This window comes from Chanodichthys erythropterus, chromosome 17, assembly GCF_024489055.1.
Source record: "Chanodichthys erythropterus isolate Z2021 chromosome 17, ASM2448905v1, whole genome shotgun sequence".
Lineage (NCBI taxonomy): Eukaryota > Metazoa > Chordata > Actinopteri > Cypriniformes > Xenocyprididae > Chanodichthys > Chanodichthys erythropterus.
This window is the reverse complement of record NC_090237.1, coordinates 21,357,103-21,382,015: the sequence shown is the minus strand read 5'-3', so window position 1 is coordinate 21,382,015 and position 24,913 is coordinate 21,357,103. Positions and strand designations below refer to the sequence as shown.

The window sequence follows — 24,913 nt, the reverse complement described above, 5'->3', positions numbered from 1 at the left end:
GGTAAACAGCTGAGGATGTTCAGCGGCAGCATTCTATATGAGCTACAAATATCTTACAGTCTTTTTGAGAAGGCCAGTGAGGAGTCCATTACAATAGTCCACCCTGCCGGTGATAAAAGCATGAACAATTTTCTCTTAGTCTTTCTGAACATGAACAAACAGACCCCAAACTTTTGAATGGCAGTATACATGAAAGATATTAAAGTAGTCAAAAGTGCCCTTATTTAAAGAATCACCCAAACATATTCAGTTGAATGCAGCAGAAGGGCAAAGGCCCTCTTCAAAACACTTTGACATGAACTAGTGAGCAGGAAGTGATGCGATGAGCATACACGCCACTCAGTGGACCTTGGTGGAGGGCAGTACCCTGAAAAGTGTGTCATTCTAAGGATACGCTGTTCCATTTCCACAATCACACAAACGCACACAGTGCTCAGAGGAAGGTACTGTACTTTCAAGTCAAGCTGTGACTAAAGAAACATTCAAACATTTCCTTGACAGCTTAACTTTGTTGATATTATTCCACTCGGCATTTGTGAACATATCTCTGTAAACTCAGTACATCTTGGGCCTGTTTCACACCACACATGTAAGAAGCACATAAGCAGAGCTGCAGTGTAACACACTGCATTAAAATTGCATCATTTTCACAACACAAAATGTAATACTAAATTGAATATTTTCTTAAAGAAGCATATGACGCTATTTTAAAAGGTAATTATTTTGTTAACATGCTTTAGGGTAACATGCTTTAATGTTCAAAAAACACTTTTTATTATTATTATTATTACTTTACATTATTGCAGCACCTCTATTCTCAGTCTGTCTGAACGCTCTGATTGAGTTGTGGTTTTGGCAAAGCTCTGCCTTCCGAAAAGCCCAGATGGATCATGACATGGCGACAATAAAACAACACTACAATTCACTGAAGCCTTGCCTTTGATCGAGGCATTTTAGGCAGGTCTAGATCAATGTTCCCTGCTAAATAAATCCCTTTGTGGAAAACTATGAGCTTTGCAACTTTGCAGATCTTATACATGCACAAACATATACACCGATCAGACAAAACATTATTATGACCTGTGACAGGTGAAGTGAATAACACTGATTATCTCTTCGTCACGGCACCTGTTATGTGGGATATATTACGCAGTAAGTGAACATTTTGTCCTCAAAGTTGATGTGTTAGAAGCAGGGAAAATGGGCAAGCGTAAGTGAGTTTGACGAGGGTCAATTTGTGATGGCTAGACGACTGGGTCAGAGCATCTCCAGAACTGCAGCTCTTGTGGGGTGTTCCCAGTCTGCAGTGGTCAGTATCTATCAAAAGTGGTCCAAGTAAGGAACAGTGGTGAACCGGTAACATGGTCATGGGTGGCTTAGGCTCATTGATGCAAGAGGGGAGCGAAGGCTGGCCTGCGTGGTTCGATCCAACAGACAAGCTAGTGTAGCTCAAATTGCTCAAGACGTTAATGCTGGTTCTGATAGAACGGTGTCAGAATACACAGTGCATCACAGTTTGGGGGTTGTGTTGCCGCAGACCAGTCAGGGTGCCCATGTTGACCCCTGTCCACTGCCAAAAGCAGCAACAGTGAGTACTTGAGCATCAGAACTGGACCACGGAGCAATGGAAGAAGGAGGCCTGGTCTAATGAAACACGTTTTCTTTTACATCACGTAGATGGCCGGGTGCGTGTGCATTGCTTACCTGGGGAACACATGGCACCAGGATGCACTATAGGAAGAAGGCAAGCTGGTGGAGGCAGTGTGATGGCAATGTTTTGGGCAATGTTCAGCTGGGAAACCTTGGGTCCTGCCATCCATTTGAATGTTACTGTGACACGTACCACCTACCTAAACATTGTTGCAGACCACGTACACACTTTCATAGAAACAGTATTTCCTGGTGGCTGTAGCCTATTTCAGCAGGATAATGCACCCTGCCACAAAGCAAAACTTGGCCTCCAAATTCCCCAGATCTCAATCCAATGGAGAATCTGTGGAATGTGCTGAACAAACAAGTCTGATCCATAGAGGCCCCACCTCGCAATTTACAGGACTTAAAAAAAATCACCTATAAGTCACTTCTATTGAATATTTAAACATGCTACACTCTAAAAAATGCTGGGTTAAAAACAACCCAAGTTGGGTTAAAAATGGACAAACCCAGCGATTGGGTGGTTTTAACCCAGCGGTAGGGTTAAATGTTTGCCCAACCTGCTGGGTAGTTTTATTTAAACCAACTATTATTTAAAAATTGCTATATGGCTAGCTTAAAATGAACCCAAAATAGTTGGGAAATTAAAAACCAGATGCTATTAGAGACAACAATAACAGACAAACAGTGAATGTTTATTAATAAGCTTTAATATTTTATTAATATAAATTTAATAGTTTATTAATATAAATTTATTAATAAACAATTTAATAAATGTTTATTGTTTAATAATTATTCATTGAACATTAATAAATGTTAATTTCCAACATACTTTGGGTTAATTTTAATTAAGCAATACAGTAATTTTTAAACAACAGTTGAGTTAAATAAAACTACCCAGCAGGTTGGGCAAACATTTAACCCTACCGCTGGGTTAAAACAACCCAATCGCTGGGTTTGTCCATTTTCAACCCAACTTGGGTTGTTTTTAACCCAGCATTTTTTAGAGTATACATATGAGGTAAGTTCCGAAACCCTACGACGAAGCACCACTCTGCTTACACAGACTGCTGTACAGTGTGAACAGTGATCTGTTAATATGACCAGCAAAAAAACTTGCATGCTGTGTGAAACTTAAATTTGTTTCACCATCTGTGGATTGAGAGAACTGTGATCTTTAAATCTATCATTGCATAAATAAAAACAGCGTCTAAATCCCCTCAGTTGTTCAGTTGCAGATTATTTAATATTTAGCAGGCTGGTTCAAACCAAACAGATGCCAGTTTTACCATTTGGAAAATACGGCAGCAATATCCACAAATATAATTGGCCAGATTTTTTTTTTTTTTTTTTTTACTGTCAATGGTGTTTTTTCTTTTGTTTTGTTTTTTTGCCATTTAGCAGCAAGACCTTGCTAGTCATTATTTAGAAACGCAGCTGGAACTATCAACCCTATAATTAAATTTCTGTCATTCTTTAATGCTTTTTGGTCATCACGGGATTCAGTCAGAATCTTTCAAAGTCACTTAACTGACACTGAGGGACGAGGAACAAAACTTATAACGTGATTCACCACTAGGAAGCTCAGATTGGAGGCATATTACAAGCAATTTTCTATTTTGTCAGAGTGAGTCAGAGCCCACATGCTGAGCCCTTTTCTTTTCATCAGCTAGCTTTCCACAATGCTGTGTGTTATTTGACCTTGGGTTCCGCTTTTTCTTCTGCCAACTTGGAGGGATTTGTGGGTGGCACGTTGAGGCAGGTGGGTGTAATTATGCCAGACGTCTCCCTGGTGAGATCTGCAAAGGTGGCCGGCCATTCTTTTCCACACTCTTCGACTAGGCCACATGACCTGCTTGATTTCCAGAAAAGTCATCTTACCTTTGAATATATTACCTAGCTGAATGCAGAATGATGTAAAAGTATTGTTGGGATTTTATATTAAGACTGGATCTTTCCAGGAAATAGGCCTAGCAAAATAAATTGTAAAAAAAACAAAAAAACAACGCAATTAATAAATTTAACAAAAATAATTGCAAAGGTTGATATATTTTTTTAATCACCTGCATAAAATTTCAATGACAACTCCCACATGAGAGGAACAGCTGCCAAGAAGTACCGCAAAACTATTCACAGCTCTTTTGCACTCTTGACAGAATCAGACTGAACAGAGCCATATGGGACTGCCAAAGCTGTCGCTCACCTGAGAAACACTTAAGCATAACATCCAGCTGGCAAAAACCCAGAAGAGTCTCTCTTAGGTATATAAATCACACACACATAAACATATAACATACACATATAAACATAAATATGTTTATAGGCATTTTTTAAGAGATTTAAAAAATGTAACTGAACGATACACACACTACGGTTCAATTCCATTTTTTAAGTCTCTTTTAAGGCTGCTTTTATTTGATCAAAAACACACTAAATTGTGATTCGGTTTCGTTTTCTCTGATCCCATTTACCTGTGTTCTTGTTCACGGTTAGTTTCCATGGTTCCTGATTAAGTTATGCACTTGTTTCTAATTTTGTTAAATATCTAGTTCTGTGTATATAAGCCCTTAGTTCCTTTTGTTCATCTTTATATATATATATATATATATATATATATATATATATATATATATATATATATATATATATATATATATATATATTAGGGGTGTAACAAGACAGGTATCTCACGAGACACACTATTTTTTTATATCTCACTTTTACACACTATTTTTACGAAATCCTCAATGGTGAAATACATGACTAGAAAAAATAGTCTGCATGTGTATTTGAAATGTTTTAACTAATCATCTTGTAATGAATGTCATTTCAGTTCTACTTTCTGAGTATGAATTATTATATGCAGTAAAGACAACAATACTCAAGCACTGTAAAAGGTTTTGCTACTAACTCAACTGACTTCTCTCCTGTATTTCAGTCTCTTCAGACCTTACTGTACATGATTTATGAGCTTCTACAACTTTTGACCTCCTGAACTCTTTTCCACAAACTGATCATAGAAATAAAAACAGTATAAATAAAAATGGTAACACTTTACAATAAGGTCTCATTTATTAACATTAATGTATTAACCAACATCAACCAACAATGAGCAATATATTTGCTACAGTATTTATTAATCTTTATGTTAGTTAATAAAAAAAGTAATTCATTGTTAGTTCATGATACTTCACAGTGCATTAACTAATGTTAACAAATGAAACCTTATTGTTTGTGCTTAATAAGATTAAGAGAAAACTAAGTGCAAACATAATCGCACTCTCTCAATATTCAAAGTGCAAATAAGACCAAATTTTTCTTTGATACGGAGCTAAGAGATGGTTACAACTACACTTCCCAGCCTAAAATAGCTTTCATATTGGGAGATATTTGCATTCATTCTGGAGCCGCTTTCAAAATGCAGGGTGTTTGAATGCGTACTTTCACTTTCGCGATTGCGCCTACTCTGTAAATATAAATTAAATGTTTTTTTTTTATTTAAATACAAAGTAAAACGACAGTGGAGGCGTAATGTAAACGTAGCAGTGGCATATTCTTTCCTAATCATCCTAACCACTCTGTCATATGGCAACATCACAAGACTACTTTTCGCCTCGATGAGAAATCTCGTCACAATTACAACACTATGGATGTAATTTAAAAATAAAATCATAAAAATAGGTATCTGTAACACATGAATGAGACGGTTCATATTATTAGCCCACACTCCTTCACAACAGCCGAAAAACAAATAAGTTGCCACCAAATAAGTTCAACAACAAATGAACATCAATGAAAAGGTGTTCTAAGATGTGTCTCTTTAATCTCTGAAGCATGTGACAAAAGATAGGCTATGCCATTTACCCGAACAGCACAAACAAGCAGCGGTTATCCATGTTGTTGCTCAGGGGGAGGTAAATCTGGTGTGTGATCAGAATCTAAATGACTTCGCTCTCCCAGCTGCCCCCACTGAACAAGCTCCTCGGTCACTGATCCTGCTTAAAACTGCCAGGAAGGAATTATTAGTAGTTGGATACGGAGGCTCCCCGTCGGATTGCGCTGGCAGGTCATGAGGATGGGAGAGGAGCCAATAACCTTTCACTGACAAAGTGCCTGTGTCACTTAGGAAAACACAACCACTCTTTAATTTAGCCCTCCTCTGTTTGGGTGAGAGAAACAGCTAATCAATTAAGAAGCAGTGAATATCTGTCAGGGGACTTCAAGATTTGTTTGTCATTGAAAAAGCTTGGAAGTGGGTGGCTGTAAACTATGTTTTAAATATACCCCATCCATCATGTTGGTCCTTGACCTGGTTCCTTTATGTGCAGGCTGTAGGTTGTAATCTATGTTTCGGTTGAAGAGAACAGCAGGAATGTGATGAATCGGCCACACTGATGAAGCTTGTGCTGGAATTGTTCCCAGCGAGCAACAGCATATTATTGCCGACTTGGAAAATGATTCAGTAGCGCAGCATTCAGCTTGTACCAAAGAAATTTCAACTGTCACTTCAAAATACGGGAAGCGTGGGTACGTTTGCGCACGAATCAAGATTCGGGACAGTGCCACAATGAGCTTCTTTCATTGAGCTTCACAGTGGCTGTCCTGCAAACATTCACAAACAAACACAGCAAACCACAATGTCTGATTCATAAACAAATGACTCTTGCGAACCGGTTAATTTCCAGTCTGACAAAAGTATTCACAAACTGAGTTTTTTTTAGCTATGTCTGATTTGCCAAGCATATAATTAAAGGGTTAGTTCACCCAAAAATTCATCTTCAGAACACAAATTAAGATATTTTTTGATAAAATTCGATGGCTCACTGAGGCCTCCATTGCCAGCAAGATAATTAACACTTAAAGGGATAGTTCACCCAAAAATGAAAATTTGATGTTTATCTGCTTACCCCCAGTGCATCCAAGATGTAGGTGACATTTTTTCTTCAGTCGATCACAAATGATGATTTTTAACTGCAACCGTTGCCGTCTGTCAGTCAAATAATGGCGGTTGATGGGAACTTCATCTATAAGAGTGAATAAACCTTGCTTAGACAAATCCAAATTAAACCCTGCGGCTCGTGACGACACATTACTGTCCTAAGACACGAAACGATTGGTTTGTGAGAGAAACCGAAAAGTATTTATATCATTTTTTACCTCTAATACACCACTATGTCCAACTCCGTTCAGGACTCCTTTTAGTGATGTCTGATCGCGCTCTGACAGCGGCAGTGATGTCTCACACTCATTGAAGTATATGCGCGAGACATCACTGCCGCTGTCAGAGCGCGATCAGACATCACTAAAAGGAGTCCTGAACGGAGTTGGACATGGTGTATTAGAGGTAAAAAATCGTTTCGTGTCTTAGGACAGTAATGTGTCGTCACGAGCCGCAGGGTTTCATTTGGATTTGTCTAAGCAAGGTTTAGTCACTCTTATAGATGAAGTTCCCATCAACCGCCATTATTTGAATGACAGACAGCAACGGTTGCAGTTAAAAATCATCATTTGTGATCGACTGAAGAAAAAATGTCACCTACATCTTGGATGCACTGGGGGTAAGCTGATAAACATCAAATTTTCATTTTTGGGTGAACTATCCCTTTAATTAAAACGAATCTTTTGTTTCGAGTCAGTGGTTGGGAGCGCCAAAATCACATGATTTCAGTAAACGAGGCTTCATTACATCATAAGTGTTTCAAAATTTCAATAGTTCTCGTGACTTTGCCAGTTTGATACACGATCCGAACTACTGATTCGAAACAAAAGATTCGTAAAGCTTTGAAGCTTCATGAAACAGTGTTTTGAAATCGTCCATCACTAGATTTTGTTGAATAAAGTCGTTATTTTGGGTTTTTTGGCGCACAAAAAGTATTCTCGTCGCTTTATAATATTAAGGTTGAACCACTGTAGTCACATGAACTGTTTTAAATATGTCTTTAGTAGCTTTCTGGGCATCTGAAATTTTGCTGGCTATGGAGGCCACATTGAGTTATCAGATTTCATCAAAAATATTTTAATTTGTGTTCAGAAGATGAACGAAGGTCTTACGGGTTTGGAACAACATGAGGGTGAGTAATTAATGACAGAATTTTCATTTTTGGGTGAACTAACCCTTTAAGGTTATGGTTAGTATGATTTTTAAAAATGTTTTTGAATAAAGTCTCTTACACTCACCAATGCTGCATTTATTTGATCAAAAATACAGTAAAAACAGTAATATTGCTAAATATTACTACAATTTAAAAACTCTTTTCTGCATTTTGAAATGCATTTTATTCCTGTGAAGGCAAAGCTGAATTTTTCAGCATCATTACTCCAGTCTTCAGCGTCACATGATCCTTCAGAAATCATTCAAACATTTCTTATTATTATCAATGTGAAAAATTGTTGTTTTTTTGAAAACTGTGATACATTTTTCCAGGATTCTTTGTTGAATAGCAAGTTCAAAAGAGCAGCATTTATTTGAAATAGAAATCTTTTGTATTTTTTTTTCTCATCTGTTTTTATTGCCCAGCAAACAAACAAGCTCCGTGTAACTTTCTATTTTGGTGCTGCAATGACAAAATGCATTGTGATGGGCCACCTGAAATATTTACACAATTAACCTCAATCATCGTAATGGATCTGCGACGGACAGAAATGACTGAGTGAGTCAGTCTAAGAGCAGAGGCTCAGACCACTTTTTGTAATGAAAAGACTTGGCTGTCTTTCAGACTGGGAGAAGCGAGAGGTGGATGGGAGGGTCAGCGTTCGGCGGGATGAGTGGCACCGGAGTGGAGGTATAGCTGGGGTTCTCGATTGCACCACAAGAGCTCCGCGACTCATTAGCCAAGAGAGTGATGAAGAGAGGGAACATGCTCTGAATCTTAGTGGAGTCCTGGACGAGCGTGACTGCAGGACCGGAGCAAAAGCCTCTTGTTCTGAGGAGAGTTATGGTGGCTCTGGTGTCATTAGGCCTGTTCTGATGTGATTGACTGCTCCACTGGGTGCAAATACATTCTCATAGCTGACTGAGGATGTGATGTGCCCTGTTGGACTATGTCAGTATGAGGCCAGACAGGTATGGCTGACGATATGCTGAAACATTTGCAGTACTGGGAATTATTATTGCATGCTGGCAGCTCTCATAAACTCACAGCACTCTCTTCTGTCCCTGCTCATCCAACACAGTCTGAGACAAGACAGGCAAAGATATTTGGCATTAAATCTGGTGCATATTCTGGCCAAGAACCGTCAAATACAGTGTGAGGGGGCGTGTGAGTGACATATAAAACAACCAAAACATAGTTTGCTCATTTTTATGTGACACTTATTGGGGCAGGCAAATATGAAATTAACGAGACTACAAAAATAGCAGTGGTTGTCCTGCTAACATTCAGCAACAAATACAGTGAGCTGCAATGTCTGATTCGTGAACAAATGACTCTTATGAATAAAAAGCCGTTATCGCCGATTTCCATGTTCGTGAAGTAGCCTAATGTTAAATATGTTTACACGGCTTTTTAAAAATGCGTTTGACCAATCAACGTACACTTACATCACTGATAGTTCCTATAGTGCTGGTTTAGACCCTAATCTGAAGTAGGATATTTTACAAAATATGTGATGGTTTAACATCCATTTGAAACAAATTTACTCTCAATACAAGACAAAGTTGCAAACTAAGTGATTATCTTAGGTGTCTGCATATGTAATACTAAAATGAAATGACATAAAAAAGGGAGGGTAGGTGATTAATTGGACCAAAAAGTATTTGTTCACGAGGCTGACAAAAGCTAATTATCCTAAACAACAGTCAGCACTGATCCCGGCCTGTACACTGTATTGCTATCATCACAGCAGACGTTTTATCATGCAGAGCACGGATAATCTCTTCTGAAATTTTTGCTAATCTGTTTTGATACAAATATCACCCTGAAATAACCAAAGTGTCTCAGTAGGAAGACTACACTGCTCAGATATCAGAAGTGATTCATTATAATGTGTGGGTTTTATGTTCACATTCATCCTTGTCAACAGAGATGTTTGCATTGATCCATCAGCGTGAGCTATTTCACTTGGTGCATCCATCTCCTGACCACAGTCTTGCACACTGACATGCAAAATAAAAATGAGATGAATAAAAATGGGGGGCGTCAAGTCAGCCTCAATAAAATAATGTAAGATCTTTGCACTTCAAATTCAAAATAAAAGGGTTTTTTCATAATGTATTAAAGAAGTAGTTCACACAACAATCATTTACCAAATCCATATAACTTTATTTCTTCTATGGAATGCAAAGTAAGTGGTCATGCACTTTAGCTTTAAGTTTAAGTTTTTTATCTAATATTTATATTTTACAGAAGAGGATTAGGACCAGCAACTTTTTTTCTCAAAATTTAACGTTTTTTCTCGAAACACAACTTTATTCTCAATTTAATGAGTATTCTCAACATTTTATTTCAACTTTTTTCTCGAAAAATACGACTTTATTCTAAAAATGTAATGAGTTTATTCTCAACATTTTATTTGGACTTTTTTCTCGAAATTTAAAGAATTTTTTCTCGAAACACAACTTTATTCTCAATAAAATGAGTATTCTCAACATTTTATTTTGACTTTTTTCTGAAAATGTAACTATCTTTTTCTAAAAACACAACTTCATTCTCAATTTATTGGGTATTCTCAACATTTTATTTTGATTTTTTTCGCTAAATTTAACTATTTTTTTCTCAAAACACAACGACTTTATTCTCAAAATTAAATGAGTTTATTCTCAACATTTTATTTAAACTTTTTTCTCGAAATTTAACAGTTTTTTTCTCGAAGCACAACAACTTTATTCTCAATTTAATGAGTATTCTCAAATTTTATTTTGCCATTTTTCTCAAAACACAATTTTATTCTCAATTTAATGAGTATTCTCAACATTTTATTTAGACTTTTTTCTGAAAATGTAACTTCTTTTTTTCTCGAAACAACAACCTCATTCTCAATTTATTGAATATTCTCAACATTTTATTTTGACTTTTTTCCTCTAAATTTAACTAGTTTTTTCTCGAAGCACGACTTTATTCTCAAAATTAAATGAGTTTATTCTCAGCATTTTATTTAAACTTTTTTCTCGAAATTTTACATTTTTTTCTCGAAACACAACAACTTTATTCAATTTAATGAGTTTATTCTCAACATTTTATTTAGACTTTTTTCTGAAAATTTAACTATTTTTTTCTCGAAACAACAACTTCATTCTCAATTTGAGTATTCTCAACATTTTATTTTGACTTTTTTCTCTAAATTTAACAAGTTTTTTCTCGAAACACGACTTTATTCTCACAATTTAATGAGTTTATTCTCAGCATTTTATTTCAACTTTTTTCTCGCAATTTAACAAGTTTTTCTCTTTATTCTCAATTTAATGAGTATTCTCAAATTTCATTTTGCCTTTTTTTTCAAAACACAACTTTATTCTCAAAATTTAATGAGTATTCTCAACATTTTATTAGACTTTTTTCTGAAAATTTAACTATTTTTTTCTCGAAACAACAACTTCATTCTCAATTTATTGAGTATTCTCAACATTTTATTTTGACTTTTTTCTCTAAATTTAACGAGTTTTTTCTCAAAACACAACGACTTTATTCTCACAATTTAATGAGTTTATTCTCAACATTTTATTTTGACTTTTCTCAAAACGTTATTCTCAAAATTTAATGAGTATTCTCAACATTTTATTTTGACTTTTTTCTCAAAATGTAACATTTTTTTTTAAACACAACAACTTTATTCTCAATTTAATGAGTATTTTCAACATTTTATTTCGACTTTTTCCCCGAAATTTAACAAGTTTTTTTCTCGAAATACAACAACTTTATTCTCAAAATGTTCAGTTTATTCTTAACATTTTATTATGACTTTTTTCTCTCGTTTTTTTATCAAAACACAATGACTGTATTCTTGAAATAGTAAACCTCTTCACTCCCAATTACATGCAATTTTCATTACTCTGATTATTCGCTAAGAACTGTGGTTATTTTTTACCGCCATTCTTCACATACCCCAATGCACAATACAAATGATGAACTCACATACAGTAGGTGTGTTACTGGCCACTGTTTGAATCTACTTGCATCAAATGCAAAACACATTTGATGCACAATATGATTTCGATGACACATGCGCACTATGGTCAGAGTGGAACAGATGCAATTAAAGTGTTTACATGCCAGTTTATTGTGATTAAAATCGGCATACACCACATACGATTATGAACTCAATCACATCAATTTGATCAAAGTATTGTGTTTGCATGAGGTAAGGTTTAATCACAATATTTCCTAAATCTCATAATCGCATTATGAGGGTGCATGTAATTGTAAACAAAGTCATTATGTATAGCAAAATCAAGACCAGCTGCCTCAGTTGTGTCATCCACATTCTTCATACAATGGACTGCTTTCATTGAGTTTAGAATTAATTGACTTCAGTGGATTAAGTCAAGCGTGAAAAAATTGGAGATAGCAGCATTAATCAGAAAACACTTTTCAAGATTTCACTTTTTAAATGGTGCTTCCACACAGATTTTATTAGATTGCTATTATTAGCTACAGTGCATCATATAATTCCTCTCTCTTAGAACATGGGATGGTTTTACCTCCTTTATACGAATAATTGCAATGGCAATACAGGTGTATAAATAACTAAACAGCTATTTCAGCTTGCTCTGCATAATTACTAGCCCAAAATTGCTTTAGCATCTAAGGTCTTTAAGATAAAAAGCAGCTATAATTGGCTTTCGCTGTAGAATAATGCTATCTCAAAAAGCGTATGATTCTGCTCCCAAAGGCAAAATTAGCCATTAAAGTTCATTTGGGATCTCATTTTCACTTGACACAGTGAGCACTTAACACAAGGCTAGATACATTTTTCAGAGTGATTTAAGATGGAAGCACTAAAAATCACTTACCTCCATTATTAGTGTTATATTAGAATTGTGTTATTTAGCAGTGAATCGCTGCTGACGCATCATGGCTGGGATTTTTTTTTTTTTTTTTTAATTATGCATCTAAATCATTACAGCTATCAGCTCTTGATGCCTAATTTTGAGGTGAACATCTGAATAATTTAACTGCAGGAAGAGTTTGTAGTCAATATAAAACGGTACCTCATTTAAAATACAGAAAAGGCAGCTCTATGCCACCCAGGTGCTGTGCTGTCAGCATGAACAACAACAGCCATTTATTAAAGGGCTTTGGGTAGCTTGCTCCTGTCTCCTAACTACAGAGATCCTTGTATTATGTCAAAGGCGAGTTTTGTCGCCTGAGTCAAAAAGGAAAAAAGAAGGGTTGGAAAAAATGCATCTAAATGCAAATCTGATATTCCATATGGCTTTGATCAGAGGAAGAGAACTATGGACTGTCTATCACAGGACACCTTCATGCATTAGTTCAGTGTAGTGATATTGCAACAGCGCAAATGTAGATAAATGTACTTAAAGGGTTAGTTCACCCAAAAATGAAAATTATTTCATTAATGACTCACCCTTGTGTTGTTCCAAACCCGTAAGACCTCCGTTCATCTTCGGAACACAGTTTAAGATATTTTAGATTTAGTCCGAGAGCTTTCTGTCCCTCCATTGAAAGTGTATGTACGGTAGACTGTCCATGTCCAGAAAGGTAATAAAAACATCATCAAAGTAGTCCATGTGACATCAGTGGGTTGGTTAGAATTTGTTGAAGCATCGAAAATACATTTTGGTCCAAAAATAACAAAAACTACGACTTTATTCAGCATTGTCTTCTCTTCCGGGTCTGTTGTCAATCCGCGCTCACGACTCCGCAGTGACGCTGCTGACTTAAGACGCTGCTGACGTGTTATCTGGTGCGGCAGAGCTTTGTTTACAGTCTGAGGGAGACGCACGCTGTATTCAAGCTATTCTACATTATTTGTATTTTGGTATTGCTATATTTTTTTAAATGGTGCGTAAGTGTGCATGTCGCGGATGTCCTAATCGCCAAAAACAACCTAACTAACCCACTGATGTCACATGGACTACTTTGATGATGTTTTTATTACCTTTCTGGAAATGGACAGTCTACCGTACATACATTTTCAATGGAGGGACAAAAAGCTCTTGGACTAAATCTAAAATATCTTAAACTGTGTTCCGAAGATGAACGAAGGTCTTACGGGTTTGGAACGACATCATTTTCATTTTTGGGTGAACTAACCCTTTAAGTGGCCACAACAGTTTAGTGCCCCAAACTTATTTTTCTTTTTAAATGAGAGCAGTGCTTGAAATGGAAAAATAAATGTGCTGGTACTCTTAGTGCTCGGTTCAAAACGCGTTCCTGGAGGAGGAGGGCGCGGCAGGCTTCCGTACGTGCAACATGTCGGAAGTGCCGGTGTTGTGCCGAATTTTGACTCCCTGCCAAATTATTTCTCCCCTCATTGAGGTCGCTATCTGATAGCCTAATCTTAACCCCTCCCCCACACCTAATCCTAAACCTACCAATACTAGAGGGGTAATAATTTGGTGGGGGTCAGAAATCAGCACCGGTACGCAAGGAAAACTGGCAGTGCGCTAAAGGTAAAAATAAGGGGCTTTTGCACCAGAGGAACATTTACATAGTTCCCAGAACTATTGGTGGAAGTACCCGTATTTTGAGTGTTCACACCTCAGGAACTAGGAATGATTTTAATTCTAGGAACTCCTTTTGGGGAAACTAAATTAACTCCTACTTCAAAGTAGGGTCTAAACCATCACTATAGGAACTACCAGTGACGTAAGTGTATGTTGACTGGCCAAACGCACGCGAAACACAGGCACCCGCCATTTATAAAATCCGTATACTAATGAAGATGGAGAATATGAGCGCTGTGTGCTCAGGCTCTGGCATTGTCAAATTAAAAGTCACAACAACAAGCACAACTTACGTTACTTTATAGTTCCTACTGACAGTGCGAATGCAACCAGGAAAACGGCCTTAGGGGACTGTTAGTTCTCAGGGAACCACCCTGGTGGCTGGAGGCCCCGGTGCAAAAGCCCCTATAGAGAAGTTGCGGTACTGCCTCACACTGAATGAGAGAAATCAAAATTGAAATCACAACAATGCCTTCATTTTAGCATAGTAAAAAAAAAGAAAAAAAGTTGCAAAACAAAAGGCAAAAAAGTGTGTGTATTATATTATATATATATATATATAAATATATATATATATATATATATATATATATATATATATATATATATATATATATATATATATATATATATACACAGACTCAAACAGATTTCATCTCAGAATACAGTATTTAGAATCATGAATAACAGTTTAAAATTTCTGAATGTCATTGCATTAGATGAAAAATATCAAAACATATTCCACAAACAACTAGCCTTTTTTGTCAGGTTTGAGGTAAGGGTATTTTTATTCATCAAAAACATAAAACAAAAACTACCCTGTGGGGGAAAACATGACTGGCTGGAATAGACAAGGCGGGGAACATCAGGGAGCAGGTAAACATGATGCACATATGACAATGATCTATCACAGGACTGCAAACACAAGGAGAATAAACAGGGAGAGCAAACAAAGCAGGTAATGAGGGAGGATGGGTGGGGGAAATGAAACAATAATCAGATAACTAGAAGGCTTGGGTTAGACAATAGACAGGAGAGCACATGGCACATAGAAACAAACGTGACAAGCCACATGCTCACAAAAACAAGAGCACATGGCCAGTGAACATGTGCTCAAACAAAACATGACACAAACAGGCAGGCAATGAGAGAACTCACCCCGACACAGAACCAAAACCAAACCAAAGTGCCAGGATCTGAACGCCACATTCCACACACAAAACAACTCACGTGGACGGGAGAACATATGGCCCAAGCAAACTCGAACTGCATGCTCACAACAACAAGACAGTAGTGTCACGGCTCTGTCACCAAACAAGAATAAACCAGACTGAAGTGAGAGAACCCTGTCACTTTTTGTTTTCTGAGAACCTTTTATTATTCATTTTGAGCAGTACAGTATATCTAGTGTTTTATCATTTGACTGTTTGATAGATGATTAAAAATGAGCAACTCTAGAACCAAAACAGTAGGCTGAATTTGCAACTGAATAGGTGTCATTCTATGAGAAAACCATTTTCAATATATCAGGTTTATATGGCTGTCGTTTGCTGGCTACTCGCCGCATTCCCATGTCACTGCCCCCAGCTTTTCAACTTCATGAATTATTCAAAATCATAGAAGTAAACAAAATGATAAAACAAGGGGAAAGACCCTGGCTAGTGGCAGATGCATGGCAGGATCAGAATGGAGGCTAGAGGCTCTGTGTTATTTAAACATGCAGACATAAATATGCACTCATGAATATTAAAGCACATGTATACATCCCCCAGAGACAGGAAGTCCTATCATCTTATTTTAGCAGCACACTTTTCAATTCCAGTTTATAGTTTGTTTTCCCCTAGCGATGATGGATAAATTATTGCGGCGCTAGATCTTCATTGGAAAAATGAAATGTTGGTGTGAATACAAAGAATGCAGACACCAAGTACTTCTTTTCCATATATATGTAATGCAGCTCAGTTCCATTTTATCTATAACAGAAAAACAGCTCACGAGAAGTGCTTATGACTGGACTTTACATTTCACTTGTTCACACAGAGCTGTTATTAAAAATATCTGTACTCCTTGAATGTTATATCACTGGTGCATTGTTAGTTATAGCTATCCAATTTTTTTAGAGATAAATCATGCAATTTTCAGAAAAATCAGGACTGCAGGTTAGACTGAATATTTATGCTTTCAGCTATTTGTGCGGCTTTGAATTGCAGCTCTCTTCTTTTGCTCTTCAGGACTGGTCAAAACAGAGCAAAAAGGTCAGAAAGGTACTGTAAGCCTCTTGTATTCATAATACACACAGTCAGAAGCTATTTCTTAATGCTAATTTAGGACTCACTCTGAAAAGCAATTTCTTGACTGGAGCAGTCTTACAATCTTTTTCTCCTAATTGACCCACTTAAAGCTGGCAAATGATTTTCATTTGGAAATTTCCACTTCAAGAGTTCTATAATTAGCATTCCTTATAGGCCTAATAAAAAATTTTAAGTGTTAATTGCACTCCTGTTTCCCGGCTCTAGCAGTTAGTCTCAGACCATGAACCCTAGATGCGAAAACGCCCTCTGGCATGAGCACATTTAAGAAATTCACACTTCATACATGCGTCTCTTTGTCAATTCCACTGGTCAAATTAGAAATTCAGGTAAAGTATGTATTCTCAATGGTTTTGATTCAACATCTATTGATACTTTGTGCTCAGTTTATCAGCTATAAATAAGTAAACAATCACCAGAACATGTTTTTAAATTAAATCCACTTAAAGGTGCGCTATGTAATATTTTCTGTCCGCTAGAGGTCACCAGAGGCCTATTGAAAACAAAGGCGTAGCTTGATGACACCAAGTTTGAGAGCGGAATCTTGGGACATGTGGTCTTTACCTCAATTGCTGTTGGAAAAGAACTGAAATAGGACTCAGGAAGAAATCATGTTCATGGATGCGATTATTAATGTTACTGTAGTATGAAGCAGAGCAGGAACGAGTGTTGTGGGAGGCCACTGGCAAATTTTATTATGACACAGTCGCCGCGCTGCTTCCGCTTTTCCGGTCATGAGTATGAGGTAACACAGCTCTGTTTATCATATTAGATACATTTGAGATTGTTGAAAATGATGTTATAACATTACTCTGCACGTTCGCTAGGCGGCTGCTGTGACACACTGCAGTAAGCTAGATTGATTTTAGAATATCATATTAAATGCTGGATGGCTTGTGTTGATAAATGGCATGCAATTAATTTTAAAAAGTATTGTATGATGGAGAAAATTCTGTATTAGTGTTATTAAAATTGAAGCTGCATCTGATTATGCTATGTTAGCTACTTCACAAAGTAGTGTTTTTCTCTGAGGCATGGTAAAGCATGGTACTCGCAAAAAATCAAGAAAATTAGATTTAAACAATAAGACTATTTTGTTGAGCTATATAACAATAATTAGATTTCTGTCTATAAATATATCAAAACAGTTGTTTCCTTGTCTATTAAAACATGTAAATATTAAAGCGTCTTTGGTGTTTGCATGGTTTCTACAAAATAAAATCGGAAACCGAGGGTAACGCGGGTATGACGCAATTGACAGGCGACTACTCACACGTCCCGGAGCCTTGGTTAAAATTGCGATTTTTTCACGATTTACAAATAGTTGCAAACAATTGGGATGTTGTAAGTACTCAAGTGAACAAAATACATAACACTGGCCAACATATTGCACCTTTAAACAATGATCTGTTTCCACAATGACCTCTGACGTTCAGAATACAATGACTGTTAGTTAACTGTATCAAATTCAGTGGAGCTGTGTAAAGTGGGGCATCTCTTTCTGATTTCTTAGTGGCTTTTCAAAATAAATATTCCAATGTTACTCAAAAACAGGTGCTTTTTAATTGCTTAGCTTTCATTTTTGGCCCATTATTTCAGGGCTGTCTGCAAATCCATTCTTTAATATTCTAAAGGAGCCCTTTCTTTTACAAATCCAGGGATTTTTTTTTTTTTTTCACTTAATCAAGGATGTAAAAAGGCCAGTGTGTGCTAATCTGCAATGCAAGTTTTCCAGATAAAAGACAGTTCTAGTGCACTATTCTTAGACACAAGTTTTGAAGGAACTCTTCATTATGATATGCATAAACAGCTCGACAGCTTGAGAGAGGCTGAGTGAATACTTCAATTTTGAAAGCACTTTATTACATTTCTGAGCCACTGAATTGAATTTGTGTTTTCAAATAGGTTTCTGAACACTATATAAACCTATCATTATCTGGGATAAGAGAAGGTATTTAAACTATTCATTTTGGATTTAATTGAGAATGCTTTTTAAATTTCAGGTCAATTCCTCAATTTGAATTGAGGTAGCAAGCACAACATAATTGCAATTAGAATTTGAAGTTTGACAGATAGAATGTCAGACAAATGGACGGATATGTATTTTTACTTCATGTCCAGTCAGACCAGTAGATATCACATTTTAAATGCTATCATATAGCAATACATATGGAAAAGGTGAAGTGCTGGGATTGTTTTGAACACCGCTTATTGTGTTGTGCTCTATTGTTTAATTACAGTGTTTGCGGCCATGAGCATAAAGTGATTGGTTTCTCCACGAGAGTCATTTTTAAAAGCATCCAAATCGAGGGCTTTCATCATCTATCAAATGCTTCAAAATGCTTCTAATTCAGCTATTATCAGTGCAACATTACCATCTCTACTTGGTACATGTTATAAAGCAATATGGATGCAGTTGCAAAAAAAATAAAAATAAATAAAAATATATATATATAAAATAAAAAAAATAATACCATTTCATTCTTGATCATAGCCTCACAAATACACTCACTATGGCAGAATAGTAAAGCAGCAGGTCTGAAATTGCTTTAGTGCTCACTATACTTCTAGTGCATATGACTGATTACATTAACTGACATTAATCTTCTGAAAAGAAATCTATTTCCCTAGATACAAAAAATGAACCTAGATTCCTGTCCAGGCTTGAGGCTGATATATATTTCGTATTATTTTGTCTAATGAATCTATGATGTGTTCTACTCAAGCAGGATACTCAAGTTTCCAGTGGCACACAAATTGTCAGGGATGCATCAAAAGTAAAATTCTGGCCAATACCAATAAGGTGACCCCATGTTCAGATTTTGACATACAGCCAATACAGGTGCAGGTCATATAATTAGAATATCATCAAAAGTTGATTTATTTCACTAATTCCATTCAAAAAGTGAAACTTGTATATTATATTCATTCATTACACACAGACTGATAAATTTCAAATGTTAATTTCTTTTAATTTTGATGATTATAACTGACAACTAAGGAAAATCCCAAATTCAGTATCTCAGAAAATTAGAATATTACTTAAGACCAATACAAAGAAAGGATTTTTAGAAATCTTGGCCAACTGAAAAGTATGAACATGAAAAGTATGAGCATGTACAGCACTCAACACTTAGTTGGGGCTCCTTTTGCCTGAATTACTGCAGCAATGCGGTGTTGCATGGAGTCGATCAGTCTGTGGCACTGCTCAGGTGTTATGAGAGCCCAGGTTGCTCTGATAGTGGCCTTTAGCTCTTCTGCATTGTTGGGTCTGGCATATCGCATCTTCCTCTTCACAATACCCCATAGATTTTCTATGGGGTTAAGGTCAGGTGAGTTTGCTGGCCAGTTAAGAACAGGGATACCATGGTCCTTAAACCAGGTACTGGTAGTTTTGGCACTGTGTGCAGGTGCCAAGTCCTGTTGGGAAATTAAATCTGCATCTGCATCCATAAAGTTGGTCAGCAGCAGGAAGCATGAAGTGCTCTAAAACTTCCTGGTATACGGCTGCGTTGACCTTGGACCTCAGAAAAAACAGTGGACCAACACCAGCAGATGACATGGCACCCCAAACCATCACTGACTGTGGAAACTTTACACTGGACCTCAAGCAACATGGATTGTGTGCCTCTTCACTGTTCCTCCAGATTCTGGGACCCTGATTTCCAAAGGAAATGTAAAATTTACTTTCATCAGAGAACATAACTTTGGACCACTCAGTCCAGGCCTTTTTGTCTTTAGACGCTTCTGACGCTGTCTGTTGTTCAAGAGTGGCTTGACACAAGGAATGCGACAGCTGAAACCCATGTCTTGCATACGTCTGTGCGTAGTGGTTCTTGAAGCACTGACTCCAGCTGCAGTCCACTCTTTGTGAATCTCCCCCACATTTTTGAATGGGTTTTGTTTCACAATCCTCTCCAGGGTGTGGTTATCACTATTGCTTGTACACTTTTTTCTACCACATCTTTTCCTTCCCTTCACCTCTCTATTAATGTGCTTGGACACAGAGCTCTGTGAACAGCCAGCCTCTTTTGCAATGACCTTTTGTGTCTTGCCCTCTTTGTGCAAGGTGTCAATGGTCGTCTTTTGGAAAACTGTCAAGTCAACAGTCTTCCCCATGATTGTGTAGCCTACAGAACTAGACTGAGGTGTTTTGAGTTAATTAGCTGATTAGAGTGTGGCACCAGCTGTCTTCAGTATTGAACCTTTTCACAATATTCTAATTTTCTGAGATACTGAATTTGGGATTTTCCTTAGTTGTCAGTTATAGTCATCAAAATTAAAAGAAATAAACATTTGAAATATATCAGTCTGTGTGTAATGAATTAATATAATATACAAGTTTCACTTTTTGAATGGAATTAGTGAAATATATCAACTTTTTGATGATATTCTAATTATATGACCAGCACCTGTAAATAGCCAATAGTAAAAATAAATTGTGTCTCAAAAATTTTATAAATTAAATATAAATAAAATTTTATTAAAAACAAAAACTACAATCAGTCATTTTTAAATACTGTACTACAAGTGAAATTTAGAACTCAGAACATTATAATGTACTGTATGAAAAAAAAAATCATTTTAAGAATTGCTAAAGATAAAATTTAACAGCGCTCTTAAATTATTACCGTTGTAAGATTAACTTTAAGTGAGTGATGATGGAAAAGGTAATCTTAATTTAAAAATCTGATAATACATACATTCCATTCAAAAGTTTGGGAAGTTTTTTCAATGGTTTTGAAAGAAGTCTCTTTTGCTCACTAAGGCTGCATTTATCAAAAATACAGTAAAATCAGGAATATTGCAAATATTCCTATATTAATAATAAATAATTTATATTAATTATTAATATATTTTAATTATTAATATAATCCTATATTAATAAATAACTTATCTATTTGAATGTATTTTTAATTATATTTAATTTATTCCTGTGATGGCAAAATTCTCCAATCTTTACTCACATCATTACTCCAATCTCCAATGTCACATGATCCTTCACAAATCATTGTAATATGATAAATAAGTGCTAAAGAAAAAATTCTTCTTATTATCAATGTTGAAAATAGTTGTGCTGCTTAATATTTTTGTGGAAACCACAATATATTTTCCAGGATTCTTTGATTAATTGAAAGTGGGAAAAAAAAAAAACAGCCTTTTTTTTTTTTTTTTTTAATAGTAAACTTTTTTTTAACATTTCAAATGTTTTTACTGTCACTTTTGATTAATTTAATGCATCCTTGCTGAAGAAAAATGAATAATATCTTAAAAAAAATCTGGCCTCAAACTTATGAACATTAGTGTATCAGGTATAAAACCAGCTGACTGATACAATACAGAACTGATACAGTATTGATACATTGGGCATCGCTAATTCAATCCACATCACATGTCAACTAAAAGGGAAAAACAGGCTGCTTTCTACGAACTCCAGAAAAGTTCTGTCCTTGACAACATGGACATGGTTTCACACTGTGCTTAAAACCCCAAAATAAAACATCATCCTGACACATCATATCAGCTTGAGGATATCTTCCAGCCTGACCGCAACTGGGAGCTCAGTCTTGGCTCTCCTGGAGACAACAGTAAATGACACAGTAAATGAGTTTGGATGACACTGACTGACAGTGTCATCTCCTGAGAAGTGCCCTGTGGTTTCTCCACGACAGACCTGTAAATACATTCTGTACCTTCTCCTCCTTCTTCCTGTCAAATAGAGGAGATACCTGCTATGGAGAGGTCATTAATGACCCAACTACCGGCCCCCAGCTCCCTCTTCAATTGTCACTCTGAATCCAATTTCGCCAATATTCACTGGAAGCTGAGCAAACACGGCTGGATCCCCGTCCATCAAAAGCAGCTGCTGTTTGTTGGCTCTGTAACATAAAAACAACAGAGCAGATTCTATGTTTGTTTCAGATGTTTGTTTGTTTTATAAAGAATGAATGTAAAGCATGTACTGTCATGTAGTATCGATCTGCTTATTGATCATGGATTCTGTCAAAGGCATGATTTACATTAATGACAATGTTCAAAAAAACATATGCAAAAATAGCCCAGAAAACTATAAGCTTGCTTTTTGACATCAAATATACAATATGTATATCTATAGATCTGTAGTGTGGGAGGATTTAAAAAACAAAACAAAACAAAATTCTCTGTATCACAGAGAAAAGCAATAACACTCTCGTCTTTTCTGAGAAACATGAATTATTTACACCACCCCTTGTCAACTGAAAGACTGTTTGGTCTTTCTATCAGAAAAATACAATAACAGCCAAGAAATATTGTTCACTTGAGGGAAACAAGGTAGAGATCATGTACTTTAACTTTTAAGTTTAAGTGTATGAGAAACATTTTATCTGTTTGTGGTGCTAAATATATTTATCAATATATTTTCAAATGTAATTTATTCCTGTGATGGGAAAGCTGAACTCCAGTCTTCAGTGTCACATGACCTTACAGAAATCATTCTAATATGCTGATTTGCTGCTCAAGAAACATTTCTTATTACTTTCATTGTTGCAAACAGTGCTTAATATTTTTGTGGAAATCTTTTTTTTTTTTTTTTTTTTTTTTTTTAGTATTCTTTGATGAATAGAAAGGGAACAGTATATATTTTTCAAAATAAATATTTTTCAGCATTATAAATGTATTTACTGTCACTTTTGATTAATTTAACATTCTTTCTGAATAAAATTATTAATTTATTTAAAAAACAAAGCTTACTGACCTCAAACTTTTGAATAATACTGTATTTTTTACATGTAAGTATTGTCATTTAAACACACAAAATAAAATAATAGTAATATTTTTAAATTATGAACAAACACTAAAAACTACAATCAATCATTTTAAATGCTAGATATGAATTTAGTTATCACATTATAACGCATAATACAGCATGATAAAAGCAGATAATAATTTTTTATTATTTTTATTTGTATAAACATAACATGTAATAGTTATTATTCAATTATTAGTGTTTTTAAATATTATCTCTGACATCATCTAACACACTTAAAGTTAATCTAAATGTAAAAATAGGGAATGAATGAGCAATGTGTAATTAACAAAGGTCAAGCAAAAGCCAGTGTAATTTTCCAGCATATGTATAACAGAAAAATCTAACAAGAACATTCAAGGACTATAACAAGCAGCCTCTCAAACAAGGTATATCTTTGAGATGCTGAATCTTTGAGATAAGGACCTCAGGAAAAAAGGATAAGGAAGGCTTTGTACCTTCAAACATCAAACACAGCAAAACCTATACAATCTGAAGAGGTGGTATGCACAGCAAAGGCATGAATGCCACCCGAGAAAAAGCCACAACAGCACAAAACTATTTATAATGCACACTTCTGGAGTGGATATGCCGGAATAACTAGAATAATGAATGATTGAAATGTTAAAAAGCCCTTTACTTTTCGCTGTTTGCATCTTTAGCGAGGAGGCTGGGGCACAGAGGCCGTTACTCTTGGTCAGATGCACACAGATGTGTCAGAGATAGATAGAGAAGAGAAAACATCTAATTGGAGAGAACGGTTGAAATTGCATCTCCAAATGATAAGGGCTCTGTCGATTTGCACTTTACAGAAAAGAGCTATAAATGACATGGACTTAAAGACAGATGAAAGCAAATGAAGAAAGCACACAAGCACAAAATGAAGCATGAAAATGAGGCTCGAGTGGCTCCCGGTTCACATTGATCTCTAGAGCTGAAACAGTAGCTACAGCATGTGCACTTTTGCTGAAGGGCTCTCTTGTAACTGTAGTTTGATCATATCTGCAGGAGAGCAGAACACCATGAGGTCTTTAAGGTGGAATTCTGAAGGGGTTTGACAGCACCGTGCCACCGTGTAACCCTGAATCTTAATATAACACGGTTCAGCCTTGCAAGGACATAGAGGTGCCAGCATACAGGAAGCACTTGACAGTATCATGGTGTGTTTGTGTGGCGGTCGTTCTGTTGAACAGGCTCGTGTAAACAGGCTCGAGAATGACTGCACACACTAATATTTCCCTTCAAGTGTGAATATATGACACAAGGTAAAGCGAGAAGATTCATTAGAGTTAATTATAATATAACACGATACACCTTTTTTTGATCACACAGAGTGGAGTATTTGTATGAAGCTGTTTTGTTGGTTCCAAAGTCATTTTTTCTGCCTTCATTAAAATTGGAAACTGCGAGGCATGAAATTACTGCATGAATTATTGTCATTTGTGTAAATATTTGTCCAAAATAAATATGCAAAACAGGATGCAGGAGATAAGTTATTATGATTACTGTGTCGTTGTTTTCTATTTTAATTGATTTTTC

The 24,913-nt window shown here is 36.0% G+C and overlaps 1 long non-coding RNA gene across 1 annotated transcript in view; it reads right to left on the bottom strand.

Moving 5' to 3' along the window:
• Positions 1 to 21,813: 21,813 nt before the first annotated feature.
• The window catches only part of LOC137005206 (uncharacterized), a 49,062-nt gene continuing 45,962 nt past the window's right edge, over positions 21,814 to 24,913 (bottom strand). Inside the window, exon 5 of the long non-coding RNA XR_010892215.1 lies at positions 21,814 to 22,466. This is a non-coding gene — a long non-coding RNA (uncharacterized lncRNA). The remainder of the gene's footprint in view (positions 22,467 to 24,913) is intronic.